Genomic DNA, 19,602 nt, shown 5'->3' with positions numbered 1-19,602 from the left:
CATTCGATATGATTACGTTAAGAGGATAAATATTTGATGTCATTGATACATTTTGATCTCCATTGGCGATTGCGTACTTGCGATTGATAATGGAATAAATGCAACGCAAGCAAAAGCAATGTCGTAATTAGATTTACTAATGATCATATATAGTCTGTGAAAAAAGTTATTTCTGGATTGCATTATTATAAATCTTATTCATAAACTTGAAATTTTCCGCATTGAGAACAAAAGACTGAAATAATATTGAAAAATTAAATATAATAATATAATAAAATGTAAAACATATATAATATTTTAAATCAGTTTTTCTCTCTTTCTATAAAAATTTGAAAACAATGGGATAAATTGAAAGAGAAACAGATTATCAATTTTTTCGTCTCTTTTTCTTATGCATGGTTAATGAGCTCCACGTATCAAATTTAGAATTGAAGCAGATTGCATTACGTTTTTCCGGATTAATTGTTGTCTGCGATTCGAGATGAAACTAAGGAGAGCAAGGAAACAGCAGCGGAATAATTTGCGTTTTATTGAGACAGCGACGTCGCGATTTTCGTTGCATTAATTGTTGGAACGAGATCTCCGGCATGTAACAGACGGTCGCTGCAGCAACTATTTAGATATCGACTATATAGACTGCTGTGTAAGCAACAATCTCGATTCTCGTCCCTATCTACATCCGCTGCATTTCTCTATTCATCCCTGTCCTCTCTGCTGTCGGTTTTCGCACACTGTTAACATTCGATTCGCCACTACCGGGAATTAAATATTCATGAGCTCTATACACGCTCCGAACAGGCTACGCGGAACGTTACATCGTCCTCGAAACCCTCAAGAGATTTGGAAAGTTTTATTGCGTTGGCCCGACCCGCGAAACACTTTCGAGCGTTACGCTTCGAACGGAATCTAGAGACGAATGCAACGAGAGTCGTTATTGGACTTTGGTGCTTTCATCGAGGAACTTTTACGTTTTATTATGAATTCGGTGGCGCATTAGTACCTGCTCAGAAAACCGCACTGCGTAATTGTCGAAATTCTTGCACTTTTCATTTTTCGCGTCGCACCGAAAAAAATTGTATATCGATAATTTTGCTTCTTGGGATAATTATGTGCTGCTTGCGTAAGGGATAATTATGTGATCGATGTTGACGATATATACTGAGAATTTACTGCAAATTACTGATATAATGTAGGGAAGGAGGATTTTCAGTTTATCATGATGTAATTTTTGCATGCGTAAACTTTGCCTGAAATTTCTGCCCACACAATGCTTTCCTGGAAAACTTTAAAATATGATATTACAGTTCGAAATTCGAAATCAGCAAGCTTGTGCAAAACGCAGGTAGGATTTTTAAACTTGCGTAGTTCCTGGGGGGGTTCTTTATTTCACTGCACTTTCTATAGCACATTTATTCTTTTGCGGTTTTTATTTTTTTCGTTCATCGTAATTTTATCGACGGTATAACGAGTTACTTCATCTCGGTTCTAGAAATTTTCTATTTATTCTATTATTTCTATTTAGTCAACAACCTTCTCTCCTTTTTCTTTCACTTTACGAGAATTTCCGATAAATTTTTTTATATTAATTCGCACGCAATAGTTTGCAATTAAATTAAAATTTATTCCTACTCTATCTTTATATAAATAGCGCGACGATGTATTAGGCAAAGTGAGATATATTTTCAATATATCCTAAGGATAAAATAAATATTGATACGTAATCAGGAATCCGCAAGATATATATGTATATATTGGTAATGTTTTGCGAAACTGTATTAATTAAATTTCGCTCGATAAATTTATCATGGAGAAAGCGTTTAACTTTTTTACATTCGCAATTGTGTGCGCGGTAACTAATTTCCATACTTCTGTACGATGCTTCTCATTGAAGCGCTTAAATCTCAATAAATGCGGATCGAATGACGGATCATCTGTCTCATGGGTCAAACTGTCCTCCTCACATTTTACATATAAGCGATGAGCGCATCGAGACATTCAAATACCATCGAGAGTTATCGAGCGTTTAAAACGGAAATAAAATCGAATCCGCTAACACACGTTCGCATTCGATTGTAATGAACGAAAATCACCGCGATCGCGAAATTATATTCCAATCAGTATCCGATCGGGATTAATTTCATCGTAAAGTCGGCACGTAGATCGGCTTCCGTCGAGAGATGCAGGGTGAATGAGAAACAGAAGGAAGATAAAGGTGGTGGAGCAAGCTTCGCCAAGGCTAGAAAGTGTGGAAATGCGGCGACGCGTAGCCAATATCGTGATGTATGTGTTTTAATTCTACGGCCAAGCCGTCTTTTATTTATTGGCTTTGGTTGCAGGATATTGCGACAGACTTCGTCACATTGTGTCCCACCTTTGTCATCGACACTCATCTTCTTTCTCTCTCTCTTTTCCTCTCTCCTTTCTTCTCTATTCACATCAGGATTCGCTCTCGTGCAACCGTGCATTAATTTTCTTTCTGTCCTCTTTGCTTTTTTTCTCTATCCCTTTTTCTCTCGATATGTCTGCAAACATGTTCGTGAAATTTCCCCCGTCCAATAAATTTACAATATACGTAATGGGTTGAGCGAGTGAAAGTCGATGGCTTGGTTGTGGCGAACGTTGCTGCAATTTTTCTTCTTTGCGACCCTCTCGCTTCAACGAAGGTATCGAATCGTGCATAGATTTGCAAACAGGTTCTCACACATTATGGATGTAACCGTTGAACAATATGGTTGTGGCCTCATTGATGCTTGAAATCGGCCCACTTGCGGTCCCTGGATTTATGAAATATGCAAAATCGTATAAATCGGAAAGGAATAATCGATAAGTGACATGCATTACATTTATCATTTTAAATGAGTATCTATCATTGTGATTTTATATATAAATCGCAATAATTATAGATGAATCGTACACACACACACACACACACACACACACACACACAAACTCGTGCGCACGTAGAAGCGGATAAAAAGAGAGTGACTTATTAAATCTATAAATGGATTTTTCTCCTAAAATTTTCGATTTTTTTCATATTTAATATATCATTTAAGCTTTTATTTTATCTTTGTTATTGAATTAATTAAAATGAACATTATTTGAGAGATTATAGTAAATACAATATAAATGAAAATAATTTTATTTTAAATATTTTAGATTAGTAGATATTTAAATATATTAAGTATATCAATACATGTATATCAATACATTTTTAAATATGAATCTTTGAATCGAAATCTTCTGAAGTATTATTTTTCATATAATTTGCACTAATATTTTTATGTGAATAGAATAATAAGAAGGATTGATTAATGTTAAAAGAATTAATGGTTCGTTTAATAAAAAGGAGTTGACTTTGTTTCCAAAACAAAAGCGTGCAATATCTGATGTCCCCTTCGAAACAATTTAACTTCTGTATGTGCTTTCTTGATTTGTTGCACTTTCAGAGAAAAATCCATAGATTATAATACTAGGTCACTGTATATATATAATTAACAAATTAGAATTACATTTTCTGTAATAATGAAATATTTCTTTACAAACGAAATTCAGTCTAAAGTTTAATTTAAGTCTTTGTTGCTTATTGACGAAGAACAATTCTCGCACACAATCTAAAGTAATTAATGAATATCTCGCAGAAAATGTAGATAATAATAATGAAAAAAATCATAAGATAACGTGCGCGATGCCCGATTTATTAAACATATTACAAATCTTATCTTGGTGCCGGCAACAGAAAAGACAAATAAAAAGACATACGCAGAAAAGTTTGTCGTAGAAAGAAAGTATCTCTCGGTTCCGTTGTTGTGTCTCTAATCACCAACCTTTTCCCAGTTTCTTCTTTTCTTCGTTCTCGAATAATTATACATCTCCAAAGGAAACATCATATAACTTATGTATCATGTAACATTTATGATTTAAAGTTTCGCAATAGCTTTGTACGTAGAAGTTGACTCGAAGCGAAACCACGAAAATTATTTTTAGAAATTAAAATTTAATTTACTGGTAAATTTAATCAATTAAAATAAGGGAGTGCAATTTACCGATGACACATCTTTAGTCACTATCTATCAACGATGATAACGTCAAGCAGGGTAGGAGAATACTTGTGAAATCGAATAAACCGTGCACGCTAATTCGCGATCTAATTAAAGTTTCCGCGGACTTGACGCTACGGAGAGTAATAAGGCCGGCAGTGTTTACGCGATCGTGGCTGCCATAAAAGTTTCAGCGTTATGGATTAGCATAATAATATTCGTGCGGTATTGCGAGGGATAGGAGGGGGCTCGAATCGCCCAAGGGTAGCGCATAGTAATTCGCTTAACCACTTATATTTAAGTGCCCTCCGATGCATAATCCAATGAATTCTATTAGCTCGGGGTACGAGTCACGAGAAAAGGGATGGCGATATCACGGGATGGATGAGCACTCTGTCGTTATAGGAGAGATGGTTCTTATTTCACGCATTCATTCGGCATTCATAGCTGACACATTGCCGCGTGACGCAGTTTCATTTAATTACAACGATAATAGCGCCCGTTCTCGTGACATGCTGTTATTAATCTTGGAAATAATAAGGTCGTCTTCGAACGATATGGTAATTCTGTTCAAGAGTTTATTGCATGACACAATGCAGGAGTAATACTTTCTGTAAACAAAAAAATTAAAAGAATGATGACCGCATGCATGGCTGGATTGTTAGCATTATTAGCATTTTGAAATAATGTACAAACGTTGTTTAAAATCCACGTTGAATAATAATTTTCATCTCATGAAATTTATTCAATCGTGCATTATTTAATCCTATCGAGCGTCAGAACAATATAGCGAATAGGCGATGCGCATACATTTGCGTAAATGCGCACATGTATTTAACAAAATATTGACGTTAAAAGACGGATATATCGCAAAAACAACATGGACATTATTACATTTAGATTGCTCAGTAATAAAATTTAGACTATTTGACCGCAGAAAATATGCAGTGACTGGACTAGGTTGATGGAAAGAAATAAATCGGCCGAGATTAAAATATGGAATATTTGATCGAGAGAACGTCCATTTTTCCGTTCCGTTCGATATTGACGGTACTCTTTCGGTTTAATAGTTCCGTAATATAATTCCATTATGATTTTCCACACTACCGATTGCTTCAGAATTTCATTTTGTGCCCTTTCCGGTACTGCAGATCCGAGTTCATTCCGAAACTATTGTTTTCGCGATTGTTTAATGGATTCGTCCTATATAAAAAAAGAAAGGAAAAATCGAAAAATACGCATTTATTTGAAATCAGCTGATTCGAAAATTGGAGATTTTTGGATAACCGCTACACATTTTATATTTTATTTTACATTTTATTTCAATATATTATTAATGCTCTTTGAGCGGAAATTTAAAAGTAATTTCGCTGTTTAGTAACATGCAAAAAAAAAGAAAATTAAATTACATCGGACAAATGTCGATATTGGTTTTTGAGATGTTCTTTTTATTTCATATAATAGAAACTTTCATTTACATAGTGGAGGATTGCTAATTTCGTCGGTTTGATCCGTGGCATTACACGTATAGCGGAACCTGACAGACTGAAACCACTTCTAAGGCGGCTCGAGACCGTAGTGCAGCCACAACCACACATAACACACATACATGTACACATACATACACATACATGCATAGTGACCGCATAAATCACGCTCATGCACGAGATGAAGCTCTGTGCCACGACTGACCGCCCCATTTTCTGATTTACGATCCCGAACTTCGTCCTCGGGCCCCTTATCTCGCTAGATATTTTCGGTCGGGAAAAAGTGCGGACCTGTATAAAGTCTAAAGTGCGATAGGATCGGAGAAAAATCTTATAGTGATCAATGTTCTAATAGCAATTCGTCGGTCCATAAGGGATTTCGTCGTACGAGAGAGAAATCAGGTAATAATTCCTCAATTTATGTCTTCATGTAATTTTTTTCATCGAGTTCTCGCGCATCAGGTACGACTCACTTAGTTATGAGCTGCGGTATATCATTTATTCTTATCGGAGAATATCTTATTGATAGCGACGAAACTGACAAATTATGGCGCCAAAATAACAGTGTTCCATCTAATATTTCTAAAAGAATCGAGAAGTACACTGATAAATTTACATAATAAATTTACTTTATCGTTTTCATGAAAAAGGCGAGATTAAATTATGTCTTGACAGCAATATTTTGTAGCCATTAAATAAGATTGCGTTGCTTTTTTGGCACGAAATTATTTTGCACACCAGCGTCATACATTTTTTTCAGGTTTATATATATTTATTTAATTAATATTTTTTATTTTACACAAAAATTACGTTGGTATAATCTCCCCCTTTAACGTTATGACAAAGTAATATGGCGTTACGACGAGAGTTATGTATGGTATGAAAGATCGCGTCTGTTTGATGTCACAAGCATTGTATCAGACTAATGCACGCGAGGCACGATACGTGTCACGCCGATGAATAACAAGATTAATGAAAATCTTAATCATAGGAACTTTGAAGTTAGGAATACAACGGCGCTCATGCGCGCGAGTCTTTATTAAATATAGCCACGTAACAATGTACATGTTGCTATGGAACGCTAGAAATTCAACCGAGCTGGTTATTACTCGTGCTGTATCACGATTACGTTTTCGGCATTGATATAAATTACAAAGCGAGTCACGCTCGCTTACTGAATATATAATTACAAAGATAATGGAATAAATAAAATATTCCATATATCATTGTCAACAAGATTATTTGTTATTTTCCATAAAATATATATCGAAATGTAATCAATATATCGAAGTGTAATAAATATATATCGAAGTGTAATAAATATATATCGAAGACAAAAAAATAACAAGCAAGAAATTATAATGAAGAATAATAAATTTTTATATTTTTTACAATGATCTCATGGAAAACGCAACATTAATTTCGATCGATCGATTTGTATGCATGTAGCCGCTTCTCGATCGCACGATTTCAATTTCGCGGTAGGCGTATCGAAGTTGCGACAATATCTGTTCTGTCAGCGCCATATGGCACACTCGTCGGATAACAAGACTAATGAAAATCTTAATCACCGAGACGTGGAATCCGGTCGGGTATGCGAAACGGTCTCATGTGCATCTTCACGTTCGCTCGCGCGATCTCTCGCCCTCTCTTTCCGCCTGCGCGGTTTCCTTCCGGTTCCATTACTCCGGAATCGCGCGATTACGCGCCGCTTCCACGCGGAACGTTTTCCGGGACGACACTCGCAGCCAGCGTACAGGCAGCTTCGGCGACGGCGGAGGAGCTCGTACCAATTTGGCTGCCGTCGGTCCTTTTCCTCCCTTCGCGTGGAGTAAACGCGCGCGAGATTTCCGTCCTGCTTCCGTACGGTAATACTCTGGACAGAACGGAATCGCGCTTGTCAGCCCGGTTACCGCGAATAATGGATGCGACGGTAACTCACGTTAATGAAGCGTGCCATTTACATCTTCTCCTCCGTCTACCTTTGTCACCTCGCCTTCCTTCTCCACGTATTTCGTATCCGCTCCTCGGATAACACCTCGACTATCTCACCCACGCTTCATCCCCGTTCACTCATGTCAGTCGTTCCACGGATGAAACGTCTTCAAGGGTGCCTGCCGCGTTCAATTTCATCAGCCAGCTCGTACGCTGCTTCCCTTTCTTCATCGACGACAGCAACGACGGTTGCCAAGAGCTATGGCGAATTCGATTGGCGAGAAAGCCTATTCAGGACAATCGGCTCCGCAGTTACACCCATTCGTGATGTTCGAGCGGAGAAGTCCGAGGCTGAATGCTGACAGCGTTTGATGAGAGAGGGTAGCGCGCACTCCAAGGAATCACAGACGCCCGATGATCCTTGAATGCCGGTCCGCAAATTCGGACTGGTACGAGGATGTCCGCCGATTGATTGATAACACGCTGGATATCGCACTGATGTTCGCATCGAGAAACGGGAAGAGGAAACGTTCGAGAGGATGTCTGTCGATCGACCGCGAATACGAAAGATGCTTGCCCTCTAAAATAACATCGTTGTATCTCAAAGCTTTTAACGCTCTTTTTATCGCATTTAGAAGAAATTTGATTTCAAGAATATAAAAAAAATTGCGCGCGAAGTTATTTAATTCCATCATATAGTGTTTATTTTTATTATATTTTTAACACTCAAATTCAAAATTAAATCAAACACGAGCTTCCATTCCATAAATATAAACGCAAAAACAGCGGGTTTGGAATCTATATCAAAATATTGTATCAATTTTTTATGGAATCTAGGAGTTAGACTTTTTTAAAAAATCGAATTATTATAAAATCGTATCGAGTAAAATCCTCGAGTCTATGCACTGAGAAAAAAATCTGATTGCATTAATTAGAATTCTGGTAGATTCAACCAGTATGTTTGTTGGAAAATGGACGAACCAGAATCCCTGTAGGAATTACCAGATGAATCTGATTAATTTCTTCCTGTTAAATTTACCAAATTTTTTGGTAAATAATATTAAACTCACCAAATCGTCTAAAATTTTTTCCATCTAATCTCAAAAGTATGTTTAATATTCTGAATTCCAACACGATTATTGCATAAACTCAATCCAGATTATTGAATAAATTATTTTAAGTTCAGTTTGTTAGAAATTAAACTGAACTTAAACAGTGATGCAAGAAGAGGATGTAGCTCAAACACACACAATCAGAGAGCGTCCTCTTTCTGGCACTACTGCTCGTAAGAGAAAAAAAATATATTTTGGATTTAATGTTAATACTAGTTCTTTACATACATTTCGTGGCAAATATTTAATACGAGTAAAATTAAGAGTGGCTCGCCGCCAGCGGCAAGCAAAAAAATTAATGCAACGAGAAAGTTTATAGATTCAACCAGAAAATACTAACCAAATCCTTATAGTAAAATCTATTAAACGTTCTAGTTATAAAAAATCGAGTCTTATCATGATAACTAAAGAAATTCTTGGTTGATTTAACCAAAATGCCTTCAATCATATACGACTTGTCGGTACAATCAAACGATTTTTCTCAGTGTGTTAACATGTAAAACAACGTCTGGAATTGTACCACGGTCTTGAGAAACTCGACAGCAAGAAATGGGAGGACGCATACCGTAGGACGACCTCTTTAACTCTCGAAAAACCTTGAAAAGAATAGGAGAGAAAGACTACACAAAGGAGCCTTTCCTCGTTTCTTTCCCTCGACTACGCCGATGGAGCGAGAAAACTTGCAGACTCGTTGGGTACTAATGGCGTCTCAGGCGTCGAAGTTTGATTCGAAGAAGGCAGTCCCTGGGGCGCAGGACACGACGCGACTGCGAAAATCCTTTCGGGCTGATAGCCGCGAAGAAGTTTGACTCGGACCAACGCGAAACGTTCGTGCCATACATAGAGACCGAGAAGCCGCTTCAACTTTTCGCGATTTATTTCGTTGCGATTGATGCTCTCGCCTAGAAAAGGAAAAACGGCGCGAAATTATTGGCGGTAGTCTCACGTCGCAATTCTCGATCAAGAGGAAAGAGCTTTCTTCGTTCGACCATCGCGAACTCGACCGGTTCGTTGCTTGCCGGAAATTTTGAGAGCTCGCCAGCCAAGAAAAGTTGGCTTATAAAATATATTTTTTTCTTCTGAAATAATGTCATTAATTTTAACATGTATTTAACATATTTATTCTATTTTTGTATTTTCACGAGATATATTATTCCTATCATAATCTTATATAATTTTATATAATCTATTACAATATTTATATCGTACATAGTTTCTTTACAATGTAAATTTGCTTCAAGTTATGATGACGGAAAACCTATCTCGATTAAAGTAGATAATTCAATTTCCTTCGTCGGATGCTCAATGATTTAGGATTATTGAAATTCTATCCTCCCGCATTTAATTTCCGTAATAAATAGTAGAAAATAGAGTGCTGTTTCGAGTATAATTTGCTTGCCTGAATATATAGTGGCAGTTTTGTATAAAATTATTCGTCTCATTTAGTCGACACATAACGAATGAAGAGGCGAAGGAGGAATCTCTGTGGCTCGATGAACGACTTGGTAGATAGCATGGCAAATGCGACCTATACCTTCGATTTCAAACTATTCGTAGAAACACGCCGTCAGCGTGTCGGCGCCGCTCCTAGGGAATACTAATCAAGTTTTCCGACTGTTCGTAATAGGAGAGAAATTAATTCCCCAACTCCGATTAATATCCGCGGAATACTGTGCGCCTAACAATTTCAGGATCTCTAATACGACGAACTGTATCTGTTGTTTCGATGACAATGATATCGGATTTCGCAAGCAAGCTCATTAAACATCTCATAGGAAATTGCAGAGGAAAACAAGTATAATATCTGTTTATGAAAGTAATCCCTGATTGTCGGCCAAATTAAAGAGACTTTTTCACATTCTATAAATACAGAAGCTCGTTTTAATTCATTTGAAAATCGAGTCACATCCGAGATTAATATGCGCAATGGTTCCTCTACGAAGTAGATCATTCGAAACATCGCGAGCTAATAATTAACGTGGAGAATCCACCGTTGGAAATAGCGAGCAATTCGATATTAATGTGAGTGATGGAATACATACATATCTTTTAATTAATATAACAGCCGAGTAACTACAAAATGGGAAACATATAGAAATATTTATTTATTTGCTATCTAATTAATGTGATATGTATGTTAAGATTGATGTTGGTAACCGTGTGATTCAACGAGCTCACAATAAAATCGAAATTTATGTAAACGACATTGCGACATTTGCATAATTGGTTATACGTTGATATATCGTTAAAAAATTTATGAACATGCTGATTTTTTGGGAGAATTGTGCTTACGGCTATGCTTTTTTTTCATATATTTGACATGCAGTAATTTAGATTGTCGAGCTTTTGCAAGCATATCATAATTACTATACATTCCGCAGTTTATATTAATGCTATTACCGTTAGCAGCGGAGGAGCAATTTCCGATAATTAAGTCGACAATTCTCTATTTGCTTGCTGCATTATCAACGATTCATTCAGTTTCTAATAATTCAGTCCACATCTTTAATCAAATGTATATTCAGTGTCTATATTTAAATTGGAATTAAATTACACAATAATTTCACTCAATTTTCAAGTTATATAAATAAATATATATTATAAGCACAGTGCTACGTTATAAACGTGAACAGGACAAATTATTAAAGGTAGCTAATAAAATTGGCATTAATATATAAAATTTTATCTTTATTATTATCATAACAATGGGCGATTGTCGCAAACAGGACATTTTTAAAATTTCGAGGAACTTGTTATGCAACTCTCGCGAGATCGAGAGAACTATACATCATTAGTTTAGCGAATGTCACGGGCTAAGGTACAGAGCAATACTCATGATCGCGTCTCTAAATGCAGTTAGGCCGACGAATACATTTGTCCAGTTGATTGGCAGGTTGTAATTGCCGCTGAGTTCAATGAGCACACGTGGTCGGTATTGCAAACCAATCCGTCTATTGCACTTACTAGGTGAGCGTTGCGCATATAGCGAAGCTAATAAAGCCTTGCAGTAGTCGAAGCTTAATCCTTTTTGCGCGCGCAGCTCGCAACGTGCCCAGCATTAAGAGCTCATCGTACCATGTACGCGCTCATGCGAAAACTTCGTTACGTAATCGCAATGTCAAACGCGTAAACCTGTGATCTTTTTTAAGTGAATATCTCGCATTGCCATTTTGCCCGACGTTGCGGAACGCGACGCGCTTTTAAAAATCCCCATGAATCCCGTGGGAGAGATTGCCATAGCTAAAAATTGGAGATAGTCGAGCGTGAAGCTGTATATGTGTCTTCTATTGGATATCATGGAAGTATTACGAAAAAAGTGTAATGCTATAGGACATCATGGAACGAAATAAAATACTACGTTTAGCAAATATTCGGATTTATCTTTATTATGATAATTTAATTTTTTTAATTTTTATGACGTATTCAAATTTCTCATATCGAACATCATATTTATTATTAGAATGTACCTTGAAAAAAATATAAATTATCTATCATCGGAGAGAAAAGCGCCGTTAATAGGCATTCAGTACAGTTTGATTCTTCTCTTTAAAGCTTGGTTCGCGAAACAAGAAACAGAAAGAAAGAAAGAGAAAAAGAAAGAAAAGCATTCGAAGGGTCTTCCCCATCTTTTCATCCACGACTAACTCATTTATCAAGTCGGCTTCCATTAATATTCAACAAAATAGTACTAGTAATAGTAATAGTGATGCGACATCTTATAGAAGTCATGCATGATCATATCAAAGCGGGGATAAAGAATTCCACGCGCGGTCGCGTACGTGCGAGCAACGATCCTCGCGTAATCGTGTGCGTATCACGTGCGAATTTGTGATATTCGCGACGTGATTTCCATCGGAAGATTCGGCTCGCCTTTGTGTTGTTCATATTAATTTATATTAATATTTTATCGAGTTGATGCTATTAGTTTCAAGAGCGATAGGGCAAAAGCGGGTCAAGAGCCGTATTATAATGCTCCAACATCCTTTGAAAATGCATACCATTTATTAATGCATACCATTTATATATACGAGCGAAAATATTTTACTCTTGATATTACGTTGTAATATTACGCTTTGAAATAAAAAAGAAAATATAACGTATAAACAAGCGTATCTGAGAGAGATTTTTATGCGTTGTCAAAAATAAAAAAAATAAATTATATACGATTTAATATGATTACCAATTAGTAAAATGATCGTCAATGATCATCAGATGACGATAAAAATTTAGCTTCACAGTTTAGCATAATTTTAATATTTATAGATTTTGCTCTCATATAATATCTCTCGCTCAAATTTTTTAACTTTTTTTATTTGATTCATTATCCAATTTTTGAGTCATTATTTATTTATTCCTTTTTTCACGGTTGATAATATAAAAGATTCGTTAATTAGAATAGGTTCACGACAAACATATTTTAGAAATTTTTGGAAAAATCATTTATCTATTTATATTTGATATTATTATTTGATGATCCTATTTCATTTTATGTTTTATCTTGTAAATTACGAAATTAGATCTTGTTTTCCTCAAGTATCTTTATTCATCGGGTGTGAAGATTATCCCATGAAGATTATCCCATACGATTAAAATCCAAAGGTTTTCCCCATCGGGGTCTAAAATATTTTTCAGAGAACAGCGATAATTACATAGATTATCGCTGAGCCATCGGTAGCTGAGCGACACCGTTAAACTGTTTTAAAAAGACATGAGCGTGCGATGTTGGTACATAACGCCGAGATCCTGTTCGTAAAACGATAAGTGCAGCGCGAATGCATGGCCCGAGGATTGTTCGACGAGCGATAACTTTTCCCGATAATGGCTTCGATCGTCGTCGCCGTTCGGCCTCGTTCTACTTCTTCCTAGCGTTCAATCGCGGCGATGCGCCCGGGCGGTAGTTTGCGGATATTCGATCACGCTAATGCCCGACTATCGCGAGTTTTCCTCACTTAGAGAAGAGAGTAAATAAGATCGCGCCCGAGAAGACGAGACCAGACGAGACGAGACGGGGCGAGACGCGCAATGGGAAAACGCGTCTAGCGATTGACTTCCAAATTAGACGATGTGCCGCACAACATTCATCGATATTCGAAAGCAATTAAACTTTCCGCGGATTCCACTTTTTTTACTCAACCGTTTGCCCTTATCCCTCTTTCCTGAGTCGTGCCTCAAGTTTTTCTCTCCTTCTCCGCAAGACGGAAGAACGTCAGCCACCCTTTGAGAGGAGGATCTCGTTTAAAAGCCAGCATCCCTTTAGGTACTTAATTCGAACCACTTTCGCGCGAAGGTAGACGAGCATAGCCGATAAGCCAGGTTTCACGTAATCGCTCCATTCTTCCTCACGGATTTTTAAAGCCAGAGAGACGTTCATACGCGTGCGCCAGCACCGTCTCGAATGGCTTTTATGAATTTGTCGAGTGCCCTCTTGCATAACGAAATCCGATATCATTACCTCTTAGTAATCCTCTTCGGGTAATTTGATAGTTCCATTATCGTCATCATCACTATTATCGCGGTAATTATTAATATCGGAAATTTCTCTCATATAAAAGAGGTATCTAATTACAGCAAATTTTATTTGAAGGAAAAAATTTTCGTAAGGGCGAAAAATGTTTTGGAAAAATTATTCGACTCTCGTCGTTGTACAATCGCGAGCAAATAGCAGGCATCGAAGATATACGATAACGATAAGGAACGTTCAGCTTCATTAAGCGGTCGGATAGGTAAACGAGAAGTTAATTAACGTTGTATTATCTAACAAAGTTTAGGAAGCTCGCGGCTTCCCTCTCCAGTATCTAACGTAAGGTAAAGTCTACAAACTTCCGCGCGGATGGCTGCGGGAAGAAATTACAAGTAGTAGTAAGCGAGACAGGTATAGCATTTACCGCAGGATGATTGTACTGTTAATCAATGTATCCGACATTGCCAGTCGACTTTACGAGGAGCTGCGACGTGTTGTTATGTAACGTAGAGAGCGAAAGACAGAGAGAAAGAGAGAGAGAAAGACAGAGAATGAGTGAACGTCATCTGATATACTCGAGAAAGGCGGTTGTGTCGAGAGCACGTTATACGCGGTCCTATAGAATGCGCGGTATCTTGTACATAATTGCGTACACATGGAATTCGTACGCTTTCTCTCGTCGATAGGAAATGTCAGAGTTGAAATAACGAAGAATTTATCTTCATATTTAACTGACCACACACAAACGATCTACGCTCGACAGTTTCCGCATTTTAAGCAGAATGAGAAATCGCAAAATTTTGAATTAAGTTTCAAGTTTGCATGTAAATAAAAATTTTTTAATTATTTTCAAAGCTACGTTTTATTATATAGCAGAGTTATAAATTGATATGCACAGGATATGCGCATATATCCATGTCCGTGATATATCTGTATCACATATGTTCACATTGCAATACTTTATCACACTAGTATCCTCGCGTCCAATCATTTGAATGTTTAAAAAGTTTCGATGTATGTTGACTTTCGATGTATGTATACAGCTTCTTTTAAAGTAAATTTAGTTTGAGCAAAAAATTGTAATTTAAAAAAAAGCACCTGAATTTTAAATATATCATTAGAGCGAAACGTATGCGTATAGTTTATGTACAGTTGCATATATAATGCGATACCAGTGAATATCTCTCATTTTTTTAATGAAAATTCTTTCTAACTTTGTGTTTCTTAAGTTTATACAAGGTTCACATAAAAACTATTCAAAAATTTTTCAACATGCTTGCGCAAAAAGAGTGTAAAAAAGTTTGCAAAAGCGAAGTTACGCGAAAGTCTCATTAAAATAATAATATGTCTTGAAATCACTTGTAAAATGACTATAAAAAAAGCAAAATGTAATTAAATATTCATCATACAAAAAAATGTAAATTCTAAAATTTTCAATTTTTATATCAATTAATTTTATTTCCTTTATATTATTTTATTTTTTTTTAATTTTATATATATATATATATAATATATAATATATAAAAAAAATAAAATAATATAAAGAAAATAAAAATCACAATATATATTGTTAATATGGAAATTAGTGGATAAGAATCGTGTGGAACTAGTAAAATGATATTTTGTTACACGTTTAAAGATAGACGATATTTATTATCAGCTTGTGTCACAATAACGAGGATCGGTTGTATCTCAACATAAAAAGCAGTTCACAAATTTTTTTTTTTTTTTACAGCCATACAGATGGCGCCCGCATGTCGCAGTCATAGGAACTAATGGTTCCAACATATATATATATATATATATATATATATATTTTTTTTTTTCTAGAAACTAAAATAGTTATTACAAGAAGAAAAACTGAAAATTAAAAAATAATATTATGTCTTTCGCATATTTGAAAAAATACGGGTATAATATTGATTTGTCTATGCTTATATTATAAATACTTTGGCCTTATATCGTCCCTTTAACTCCCTGTAAATTTATTTTAAAAAAGAGACAAGAAAAAAGGATTCACGCAGCGCAGTTAAGAGCTTCCGTTAGTCTAAATAAAAAAACGACGCCCTATTATATACCTGTAGAAATGTATGAAAGACTTTGGAATATTCTAACAAAGCGCGGATATTCCGGATACGTAATCTCGAGCGTGTGCACGACAAATCGAGTTTCTCCATTATGGTTTATCGTTTCACGAATCGAAATGGATCAATGGTACAGCACAGTTCCCCAATCGTCTTCTCAGTCGAATCGATATCGCGGCAGGTTGAAATCGCGAACGGCAACGTGTACTTTTCTACTTCTGTCGAGCAAATGTTGACTCGCGCTTATTTTGAGTTACGTTTCTCCCGCGTCGTTTTGCGCACTTTCACAATTGCGAGCAAAGTTTTGATATTACTTAAACGAAAAAGAATTACACAATCATTGTTTAGCTACTCATGATTTGCGATATGCGTCCTATCATTCTCGGTATCAATTAATTTCTGTATTCAAGACGAGATTAGAACTAAAGAAGTACAATAAGTCGATTAATTAATCAATTAATCAATATACACACATTATTTGTGTTGGTCAGCGAGATATTCTATCTTGATAAAAAAATAGAATGACAGATAGAAGAATTTTTGCAAGAAGTAACGTTGCAATCAACGTTTCTTTAAGCCCTTAAGAGTCTCCGAGTTTCAATAAATCCGTCTTTTCAAATTGTATTTTCAATTGCTCATAGCGGCTTTCGGGCGGATGAAATCACACATATCGCTCTATTATGGTTTATCATTTCGGTATATTGATAAAATTGTAGGAGATTCGGTACGCGATATTGGCGGTCGTGCCATATCGGCCAATAGCGCTCGCTATTGTTGCACCAAACTATACACGTTGGATTTTACCGTTTCCCTGAACCATCACGCAAATATGATCCACTTGTATTTTTCCCAGCTTCGTTATTTGTATATGTATATATAAATATATAACGGCGCTTGTTCCCTGCGAAATATGCCAGTACATGCCAGTATGCGAAACTTTGAACGGATTTTGCGAGCGTTTTTTCAAACGTACCCTTCACAGAATAATGACACGCGTTAATCAAAATGCGTTGTCACGCATGCCAAGCGTATGTTAGCATCAGTTATAATTCATAATCCCACAGCAAAAGAGCAAATCAGCGAAATTAAATTTTTAAATTAGTTTGCATTAGCTCGTCGCGATAAAATAAGCTGTTGCGAAAAACGTGTAGGTATAAAATTAATTTTCTTCTTTTACATTTATTTTTTCCTGTCACAAGAAGTTTTTCTCGCCGAGTTTTTTCCTTTAATTTTTAATTCACGCCGTGATAATAATCCGTGGCGCAAATGGATCGCGATCGAGAGCATGAAGCCAATCGTTGTAACTCTCCAACTAGTTCCGCAGTCAGTTTCGCCAAGGAATTAATAAGCACTATCGCGAAGCACCCCTCCGAACCTTTTTGCTCCCCATTATGCAAGATAAACGGCAGTCCTTCGGCACGGTGGAGCATTCGATGAATAGAGTGAGGCAAAACTTTCGAATCGCTCTTGCATCAAATGAAATTCTGCGGGGGCGGACGTTTCTTATTCGCCCGTCGGGGTCCCCGTGCGCGTATTTCGCCGTTTTCTCAGATCACTGAGCAAATGTTGACCCAGTTTCGCCGTCTGATTGAACGTTACTCTGTCTTTCGAAAGTGCTGACTGGAATACACGATGAGCGAAAAGTTAGGGGCTGCGCCAGTCCGCAGTCTCTTTTTCTTTCGCGCGGAATCTCTCAGGATCACTGGACGCCAAGTAAGAAATTCGATGAGAAATACCCGCTCGCGGTTGTTCGCTCGCGAATTTATATTTATATTTATAAGTAGCGAGCTTGTTATTAGAAGATAAAGCTCGATAACGTGACACTGACATCTTTTTACGGAGCGTAGACATTTTACTTGGAAAATTGTGAGTAAATATATATTTAAAACTCCAACTTTCACAAATTAAAGCTCTAAATGTTATTCATTATAAAATATTTAAATTTTTAGACGTTTGAAAATTGAAATGTGAAAAATAATCAAGCTAATGGTTTCTCTTCTGGTAGCTATATATATATCCGAGACATGAAGATATGTAAATTCCGAGAAGTTAACTTTATTTAGGTGACTTCTATCAGCATTTATATGCTATAAAATGCATTTTACGAAGTAAGGTCGATAGCACTCTTGAAGGGTTAAAGTAGTCGCTCTCGAGGGAGCCGGCTAAGTTGATTCACCTCGTTTCACGAAGGTGCCTCTTATTACGCGTTGCTGTACGAAGTCTTTACGAAGTTTCCGTAAACCCGTGCTAAGACTGAGGGGAGGTCGCAGAGTCATCCGGCCGAATAAAGCCACGGCTGAATGAAATATAATAGAGTACTTACCCACACTGGCGAGAACCTGCAAGTAAACCGTAAGTCGGTGGACGATGCCGGGAGATGAATAACGTCCAAGCGTAGTGGATACGGCTTAATATAACTTTTTCCGTGTACTCTCGTTCTTCTTCCCGCGTATTCCTTTTCTTCTCATTTTGCCTTTTCAGCGTCATAAAGAGACGGATACGCGACAGCGCCTTCCTCGATTTAAGTAATTTGAACGCGCATCTGCGCGTCAAGTAATAGGATGCATCACGTTTCTCGTGCCACCTGTCCGATATATTTCGCGTAATGCGATGAGAAAAGAAAATGTCAGTTCAGCCAAGATATATTTATTTATAAAAAAATATATTTATTATAAATCCGACATGAGATATTTTTCTATTCTTAAAATTTTAAAAATTGACAGAATTACACATTATAGCAAAAATAAATAAATATTTATATATATTGCACTATATACGAGTTATAGATATTAAAATAAAAACTATAATTTTTGTCAGTTGTAGTATTTTTTCAATTTATAATTTAATTTAGATATGCGATATAATATGATAGATAAAAATGCTTTATGAAATATGAATGATATGAATTTACGAATGATATGAAATATGATTTATGAAAAATGTTTTTTAAAAAATGCTTTGTAAAGTCAATATTACTTCGGATAATAATAATGTTCGGATGATGCATGATAATATTTAGTTTTAAATATTTAGTTTTTACTTCAATGTATAATCAACAAGAGAGATATGCAATGTATTTTTGTTACTATTGCATTTACTTTTAAATTTTATATAAATTTTATGTAAATTTAATATCAATTTAATATTTTAGAATATTTATTTTGTTTTGTTTCTTTTTAAAGAAATTATAGTCTAAACAAAATCACTTAAAGTGACTTTTAATTTGCAAAAGATTTGGGTGTAATTAATTGGTTGATTTACATTATGAATTGTATGTCATTGAAATTGTGTCGAAGTAATAATTAAAGATTTCTCAACAATTTATACCATTTCAATGTCAGTTCGATCAGAATTTCAATTTCATTATTTAGTTTTTAACATTATTTCGATGTCATATGAACTATATATTTCGGACTAAATAAGAATATGTCGCGATCAACCGTTTGATTGTGATCGACAAGTTTAGAGTATAAAAGTAGAAAA

General features: G+C 36.0%; 1 protein-coding gene across 2 annotated transcripts in view; it reads left to right on the top strand.

Annotated features, from left to right (window-relative positions):
• Positions 1-19,602, top strand: part of LOC105257815 (zwei Ig domain protein zig-8) — a 142,541-nt gene that overhangs the window by 23,247 nt on the left and 99,692 nt on the right. The gene's annotated exons all lie outside the window — the stretch shown is intronic.

The sequence above is a fragment of the Camponotus floridanus genome, unplaced genomic scaffold (assembly GCF_003227725.1).
Source record: "Camponotus floridanus strain SB8 unplaced genomic scaffold, Cflo_v7.5 scaffold46, whole genome shotgun sequence".
Taxonomy (NCBI): Eukaryota; Metazoa; Arthropoda; class Insecta; order Hymenoptera; family Formicidae; genus Camponotus; species Camponotus floridanus.
Note: the sequence above shows the minus strand (reverse complement) of the source record. Positions and strands in the feature narration are given on the sequence as shown.